The following is a 9,474-nucleotide window of genomic DNA, read 5'->3' on the forward strand; positions in this document are numbered from 1 at the left end:
TTTGGGAACCCCCAATCGGGGGAAACCCCCCCTTTTTTTTTTCCCTTCCAAAGGGCCCCGGAAAATTAGGAAAAGGGGGGGGAGGGAAATTAAATAAGGAAAAAAAGAAAAGGGCCCCCGGGAAAGGGGAAAAAAATTGGGGTAACAAGGCCAGGTGAGGACAGACAAGGGGAAGCGAAGGGGGGTGAATCAGGTGGGAGGATCGGGCGGACTATCGCGGGTGGCCACAAAAGGGAGAAGGTTGGGGAACAAGGGGGCTATTGCTAGAATTAAAGCCCTGTTAAATTTTGAAACTAACACGGGGACATCAGGGGAAAAGGAAGACTTTTAGCCCCCTGGGGAATTGATGGCCTGTGCCCCAGAAAATGCAAAAGGGGGCGTTGTTGTTGTTCCCTTGGATACTTAGTGTCTGTTTCCCAAAACACTGTCCACACACACACACACACACACCCACAACACACACACACACACCACACAACACACACCCCACACCACCACAACACACACACACATATATATATATATATATATATATACACACACAATATATATATAATTATTATATATTATTATAAATTATAAAAAAAAAACACACAAAAAAAAAAAAATATTTTTTATATAAAATTAATATATATAAAATTTTTATATAAATTTAAATAATAATAATAAAATATATAATATATATATATATATATAATAATATATATATATATATATAATATATATATATTATATATATTATATATATAATTATATATATATATATATATTATTAATAATATATAATATAAATATATATTATATATATATATATATAATATATAATTATATATATATATATATATAATATATAATTATATTTTATATTTATATATAATATTATATTATATTATATATATATATATATTATATATGTATTAAATATATATATGTGTGTGTGTGTGTGTGTGTGTTTATATATTAATAAAAATATTATATATATATTTATATATAATTTATATTATAATATTAATTTTATAATATTGTATTGGGGTTTTGTGTTATTATATATATTATATTAATATAATATAATTTAAATATATATATTATATATTTTAATATTGTGTGTGTAATATTATATATTAATATATATGTTGTGTGTGTGTGTTGTGTGTGTGTGTGTGTGTGTGTGTTGTGTGGTGTGTGTGTGTTGTGTTGTGTGTGTGTGTGTGTGTGGACAGTGTTTTTGGCGAAACAGACACTAAGTATCCAAGGGACACAACAACAACGCCCTCTTTTGCCATTACTGGGACACAGGCCATCAATTCACAGCGGCGCTAATTGTCTTCCTTTCCGCTGATGTCCACGCTGCTTAGTTTCAACTTGAACAGCGGCTTTTACTTCTAGCAATAGCCTCCTTGTTCCCTACATCCTTCTCCCTTATGCTGGCCACCTTGCGATAGTCCGCCCGATCCTCCGACCTGACTTCACCTCCCTTCGCTTCCGTTCGTCTGTCCTCACCTGGCCCTTGTTACCACATTGTCTCTCCTCTCTCTCTTTTATTCCCTCCTCCCCCTTTTCCTCTTCAGACCTGAAGATGGAATCCAGATGGATTTCGAAACTGTAATCTCATTTTCAACAAATCTAGTCAAATCTAGACTCCTCCTGGTCATCCTCCATGGGCATAGCCATGGAGGATGAGACCACCATATCCTGCGCCCAGGCACTTCTCGGCTCCTGGATCGCTCGTTTCGGTCTCACGGAACACACAACATCCGATAGGGGAGCGAGTTTCACCTCAGAGCTGTGGAGGACTCTAGCACAGCTCCTTGGCATCACTCTCCACTTCACAATGGCATATCATCCACAGCTAATGGACTTATCAAGAAATGACATCACTCCCTCAAAACACCCTCACCGTCCATTGCACCACAGTCACATGGACTTGGCAGCTCCCCTGGGTGCTTCTTGGGCTTAGGACAATGCCTAAGGAGGATCTCACCTATTCTGCAGCCGAGATGGTATACTGTCAGCCCCTCGTTGTGCCCGGAGATTTTTTTCTCAAGCGACATTCAGCTAGAGGACCTCCACCGGCTAGCCCGGCAATTCGCTCCCAGCAGACCCACCCATCGCTCTCTTCACCTGTTCTACACCCCATCAGGAATGGACACGGCTGATTTCATTTTTCACCACGATAATGCCCCCTGCAGCCACTATCCTGCCCTTACAAAGGTCCTTTCAGGGTCCTTCAGTGATCTCCCAGGGCTTTCAAGCTATTGTTCGATGGACGGTTTAACTGGGTCAACACAGAGCGCCTTAAACCAGCACACATCGTGCCTTGGACCATGACACCACTTACACGAGATCCAGACGCCATTCTCACCCCCGCAGGATCCTCGACCTGTAGTACTTTCTTCCTCAATAGGGGGGAGGCATTGTGGCAGACGCCACAATCACTTCACTCGGCACCAGTGCAGCCTCGCTCGGTATAGTTTCCCTCCGCACTGAGTCATCCGGTGGGATGCTGTCAGTGGGGTCAGCACCGATTCGCCATGACGCGGGAAAGCAGGGTGCAGCCATTCCGCCAATCAATGTGCGGCTGACCTGACATCTCCCAGATTGTATTCATACTGCATGCTTGACAAAAAATAAACCGACGACTCTGCACCTCTGAGTTCAACTTTGGCCCTGCTACTGGAGCCTCCTCTTTGAGGTGCAGGACTAGAGCTCCTTCTCTGAGGTGATACAGCCTTTGGTGGCTGTTTCACTGGAGAGGGAGGAAGAAAGGGTACCAAACAATGATGCCTATCTTGCAGGTGGAAGGGCGATCCCCTCTGATCTCTCCCCAGGGGTTCACACCTACCCATGTGTTTGCCATGCATAGCATCCCTGTGCGCTGTGAGATGGAGTCCCTGGAGGTTAGCGATTGCTGTGCATTAGTACACCCTGCAGATAGCAACACGCCTATATAGTCCCTTATTCCAGCAAGAGTGTGTCTGATCTTGGCCTGGTCAGACCAATTGGCTGGTCTCCTTCGGGAGGCTAGGGTCAAGCACTCACTGCCACCGTTGGCACTCACAATGGTCCTGTGAGTGGCGGTACAACGGCCATTGGCTGCGTATATCCTCTCACCACCCCTGTGGCTGTTAGACATTAGTTCTAACATACAGCTTCCCTTTATTGGACTCGGTGGTGGGGGGGGGCGTGAGAGGATGAAATAACTGCTTATTTTATGACAAGCATTTCAACAAAGAGATACAAATGATCATGAACCATGCAAGGCTCAGACTACGGCAGTCACTCTGAAACCATACATGAATCCTAGTGGCAAGAGAAAATGCAAAGCACAGGTTGACTCTGTGAGACCTGCTGCTAAAATGACACAACATCAGCCAAAAACATGTCTGTCTACGAGATTGTCCAGCAGATGGACTCTCGTGTTGGCCTCTCCAGGCCAGCAGCCAAATCAGGGAGACGTCTGAGTAGCCCTGAGACATCCTCCCTGACCGAGATAGGAGCACAAGCTGAACCAGCCAAAACAGCTGCTACTCCCATGACCGCAGCCCAGAATTTAAGCCGAAAGGGCGGTCCGAACGACCTAGCCGGAGAAAGACTCTGAGGGTGAGTCTGGACCCCCTAGGCATTTCCCACAGTTTAAGGTTCCCTCTAAACCTGAAGCTTCGACAATGTCTACCAACTGGTAAGAATATTGAAGATGCAGCAAAATTCTGGTTGCCAGTTGGAAGAGCCCAACAGGCAAGTCCTGGTGACCTTGAAAGGAGCCGCAATCACTAGCCTTGATCTGGGTTACTAGGCTCCTTCAGCCTAAGAACATATGTACTAGAACCACTTCGGTGCTTTAAGTGCCAAAGATACGGTCACCACCAGGCTAGCTGTAGACCATGCCTAAATGTGGTGCCTGTAGCAAGGCACACAGCACCGAGGTATGCCTTAAGGCACACAAGGAAGGCCAAGGGACACAAGAGCCAAATATCCCAACTGTGCCGGGAGCATAACGCCTGGAGCCTGGCTTGCTCTGCCAGGAAAAGTGGCCCTCTGGCGACAAGAGGTTGTTAAAAAGCGACCAGACTTTGTTCCTGCTCCCCCCGGCAACCCATGTCTGGGTAAACTACCATAAGAGTCAGGCAGGAAAAAAAGGCTGGAATGGTGTGAGTCTTCTGACCACCAAACCACCCTTATAGAGCTGTAGCAATGGGTCAGATGAGCTACTAGCCGCTCATCCCCCAAGGTGCACACATCACGACCCTCAATCAGAAGCAAACAGACTGGTGCAGGAGTTCTCTGCTAGAAGAAGCAATAATCTGCCAACTGAAATGAGGGCAAACCAACAATGCCTACAACCAGGCAGACTTGCTCATATCAGAGAAAAGGCAGCCAAACCCGATAATTCAGATATTATCTTCTCTCTGAGGGAACTGAGACAAACCTATAAAACAGTTCTTGCATAGCTCCAGGTTCTGATTGGATCTCATACACCATCATTTCCCACCTAGGACTGGCAGGTGAGCTTGCATTCCTGCAACTCATCAACAAGTCCTGGGAAAGTTTCACTCTACCCCAGAGCTGGAAGAGGGCTATCATAGTTCCCATCCCAAAACCAAAGGAGCCAGGGAAGTACAGCCCCATCTCTCTCCTCAGCTGTCTGGTTAAGACAGCCTCCCCGGAATCACGAATTGATCTAATGGCAGCTCAGTTCCTTTCAAAGGTCATCCACACTCCCAGGAACACAAACATGGGACAAAAAATACTCAGACGCCTAGAACAAGACCATGAGCTGTTTGCAAACAACACCCCAGGGTGTTGATACACTATCAGCTCAAAGAACAACTACTTGCCAAGACTTTAATGAATCCCCGCCGTGGGCACAAACCTTGATCAAGTTCTCTCTTATGAGATTGTCAAGGAGAAAGAATCTAAAGGGAGAAGCTGAGAGGGTCATTGCAGCCATCATGGATCAGTCGATCCCTTAAACTACACTGCAGGCGCCGGCTTTGCAGCAAGGGATTCCACACAGTCCATGAGGGTAACAGACAACGCCTCCTCGCTACAGGCAGAGGCAGCTGCGATCATGGAAACCCTAGCCCACGCGTCCCTGTGGGAAGGACACGTGGTCATACATACAGACTCCAGGGCAGCCATTGACTGTCTACAGCAAAGCTCACTCAAAGACAACATCTACCTCCTGACCACTGTCCTCACCATAGCACAGAGGATTCTTGCTCAGGGTAGAAGAATAATCATAAACTGGGTCCCTAGCCACATAGGCATCAGAGGGAATGAGCTTGCTGATAGACTAGCTGACATTGGCAGGGGTATGCCCCCAAAACCGAGCCGAAAAATCTTAAGGCAGAAGTGTAATGACACAGCTCATGCCTTCCTCCTGCAGCTTCACAGAGAAAAAAACGAGATCCTCCCCCTCGGCCAGATGATACTCAGACGCCACAGGTTATGATGACCCACTGGCACTCTCTGAAGCAATCAATATTGGTACCGAAGTCATTCTTCACAGTATCAGACTAGGTTACCATTGCGCATGGCAGATCATTGAGACAATTGATCATAAAGACAGGTGTTGCATGCACTGTGGCGAGCCGAGCGCCACATTGGTACATTACTTACAGAATTGTGAGCACACACGATTTCTGAAACAAGGTCCGCCCACAATAGCCGCCTGCTGGCAATACCGCCACCACGGTAAGTATAGTGTCAGAGAATAAAATGAGACAGCCATAAAGAGCTGACACAGGCCGGCCATATGTCTGAAGGCCCAGGCGAAGCAAGAACTTCGCAAATCTCAAACGAACGACGAACCTCTGAGTTTGACTCTCCTTCCACCCAAGGCCTAGGCTCCTCACTAAGCCAATCTAGGCCTCTCCAACGGCACCTCCTTAGGAAAAAATTGAAATGACACTCCTGCTTGACACCGAACCTGTTGCTTTCTTAGATACACTCGCTACACTTACCTAACTCACTTCCCTTCCATCTTACACCTTACTTCAGAGGTATTATATGATGATGGCATCCGTTATAGTTACATGTATCTCAATCAGAATCTCAGTTTTTAATGCGCAAAGATAACGCATACCACACATATATGGTATGCATGTATGCTCATATGTATTTATGCTATATACTTGCATGCGTGTATGCAGGTTTAATGAATCTCTGAATCCCCAGTAACTGGATGTCTACATAATGGCATTATACGGGAAGGTCCTAATATGGACCATACCTGTACAGTACACTGTGGATCCCACTCACACCCATTGTAACACAAGCTTATATTGTTTATGGTTAATCCGCCGTTTATTATGTTTATGTTTATTATGTTTATGTTATTTAGCATTCATTTATGTTTTATGTACGATCTTGCTAGAAATCAACAAAACTTTTTATACAGGTCATAAACCTGCATTCCCACTATATTTAATAATCATTCTGAAGGTACAACAATGTAAAATATCGTGCATGTTATTTATAATATACTTTAGTGTAAAAAAAAAATACGTTTCGTATGACGCCAAGTTGTATTCCACATGTATCCCCTGTAAATAAACAGAGGCGGTCGGCACTCGGCATTTGGTGTATCCGGAAAAGTTTACATTCATTTTTTAATCTGAGTTTTTGTTTAAAGACGACTGAATTATGTCTGCTAACCGACCAAGAGTCCAGGTTCAAAATCTTCCTGATGAAGAGAGTGATGAGTTAAAAATAACGCCACTGTAAGTAGTCTACAGAGAATTTGCATTCTGTGGATGAATCATGCTGAAAAATTAGAGTGAAGAAGTTATTAATATTTATTTACGAGCTTGACCTGTTTTGCCCACATTCTACTTTGCTATAGAACAGTGTGACTTTAAACACAAAGAATGCAAAGTTTTTAGTTTTTTTTTGTGTGTGTAACAACCATAGCTTTCAGAGACAAGATGTGTGTGTGTCTATATATATTATATATATTTTATATATATCTATATATATATATATATATATATATATATATATATATATATATATACATATATATTTTTTTTCCAGGGGGGGGATGTCCATATGGTGTCCCTTGTATATTATGGTATATTATGTAGTTAAGTTATGTCACAACATTTTCTTTTGATTTATTCTAAGTATATTTCCTTAGGACTTGATAGGGACATAGTAGTATTCTTGATGGCAGTATTTCATGATTTTCATCAAGGAAATTTCCTAGCACGTGCTGCATCTTAACCCAGTCAGAAAGAGAGCCCCATTGTAATACAGAACAATGCCTCAGGGTTCATACAGGGTCAGCTGCTTGAGGGAAAATAATGGGAAACATGAAATGAAACGGGTAAACCCCTCAAATTTTTATCACTGGACTTCTCATGATATCTGATGTGCTCTGTATAGTCTTATGGTAATTCTTTGCAGTATGGATGCCACCTCCCTGTTACAAAATTTATTCAACAATCTAAGTTGTTGACACTGGGTGTGCCCAACTACCAGAGAGGAGGGTTGATTATTGATGGGGGGCCCCAACACCCTTGCCAAACATTATCTACCTCAGCATACATGACAAGATAGAGCTGAAACTCAGGAGCACTAAGTGGACTTGGGCTGTGAACAGTGCTTTCCAAGAACTTTTTCCTTTATTTGTGGTATTACTGTTCATGTCTGCAGATTATTTCTCATACTGACAATTGCAACTTTTTGTCCTCTTCAAGGATATCATCTTCAATTTACCATAGCCAAGTTCATCCATACTGTGGAGATTTGCCACTGTTTTAGTTGGTGCTTAACACAATACCATCATTATAAGGCCCTATAGCTGTTTAGGGTATGAGGTATATCAGGAATCGAGTGGGTAAGATTATGCATATTTATGTATTTTTGCCATTGTTAGTGGGCAGGTGCTCCCAAAACACCTCCCTATGAGGGGCTACCATAAACTCCCTGCCTGAAATGAAAAATAATCCACCTCATCAGACTGGCAAGACAACCTGGACAGGTACATGTGACATGTATTTTATATGTCATCACAACCCAGCTGAGGTAGAGGTAAACATCCCTTGCTGCTGGAGTTACTATATTATTTTATGGGAGTTTATGAATGTTCTTAAAGTGCTTATTTATCAGTTTCACCAATTGTTTTTGCTATATTTGGTTAGTAGACGATCCTTGAACCCTGGCTGTAGACACTTTTTCCATGCTCATGATCTTATTCCTGTCTGCCATGACTGGGGGCATATTATTCAGAAAATTGAATATAGAAAAATATTTTTAAATGACATAAATAACAAAATTACTAAATTATTGTTATTTCACAAAGTTATATACTACCCAAAGCATAATATGGAGTCTGCAGCTTCTGCCATCTTTAGGCAGCTTACCAAATGACAGATATAGACCTTAGAAAATGGTTAAAAAATATAAAATGCTTATAGAGAAAAGAGATAATGATATTATAAAGAGGAGGCAAGGAGTGTTGACATGGCACACAAGTGTTCATATGGGCTAGGCCTAGAAGCTACACACTTGCTACTGAAGTAAGTGTAATGTCTAGATTTTGGACCGTGTGCAGACATTGCACACCCACATCCAACATGTTAAAAAACAAATGGTATGTGGTCTCAGTAAAAACACATCGAGGATTTTCAAATCTTAAGTAATAGTAACCACCTGACCACTTATTCTGCCAGCTGCAGATTTTATTAGAAAATTATACTAGATAAAATAGACTTGATAAGTAAGATGATTACTGTTCATTTCTGTCTTTCTCACATTTTTCAGTTTTTTTTTTTTTCTCCATTTTCTTTACAGAAGCCTCTAGATTTAGAAATCAGTGATGTACTTTTTTGTCACAAATATTCAAGTTACATATTTAAGTGAACTGTAGTCCTGCTGGTTTGTTTCCTTTTTTTAAAAATATTTAGTACTAATATGCAACTGTTTCTCATTTCTCTAAAATTTTCAGAGGTTCTGGCCAAGAAGTAGGAAGATCATGTCACTTTCTAGAATTCAAAGGCAAAAAGGTCTTGGTGAGTTGTATACCCGTTTATATTTAGATCATATGTACTTAACTGTGTTGCTTTTTGAGTTCTTCAATTCTTGCTTTCCTTAAAATTGTGCTTATTATGCATACTATAAATCAGAGCTCATTGTATTATATAGGAAGCCACTCATCATTTTTCATTCACATCATCATAAAGGGGGCTAACGCTGACGAGGGCCCCATGGCCGCATCCACCCTTCGTTTTCCAGCCACGAGGACCCCTCAAGGCAAGTCTCCAGGCAGGCCCACGGCCCATCTCTAATTCCTTGCGACAGGTCTCGTCAAGCTCCCCAAAACCATGACCTCCTGGGTCGTCCCACAAGCCTCCTCTACCCAGGGTTGTCTCACAAAGAGAAAACCTGATGGGCAGGGTCGTCCACAGGGAAATGAGCTAGGTGCCCATATAGCCTGGTTGGCGATCCCAGATCATGCAGTAACAGATCCTA

Source organism: Penaeus monodon, chromosome 14 (assembly GCF_015228065.2).
Source record: "Penaeus monodon isolate SGIC_2016 chromosome 14, NSTDA_Pmon_1, whole genome shotgun sequence".
NCBI lineage: Eukaryota > Metazoa > Arthropoda > Malacostraca > Decapoda > Penaeidae > Penaeus > Penaeus monodon.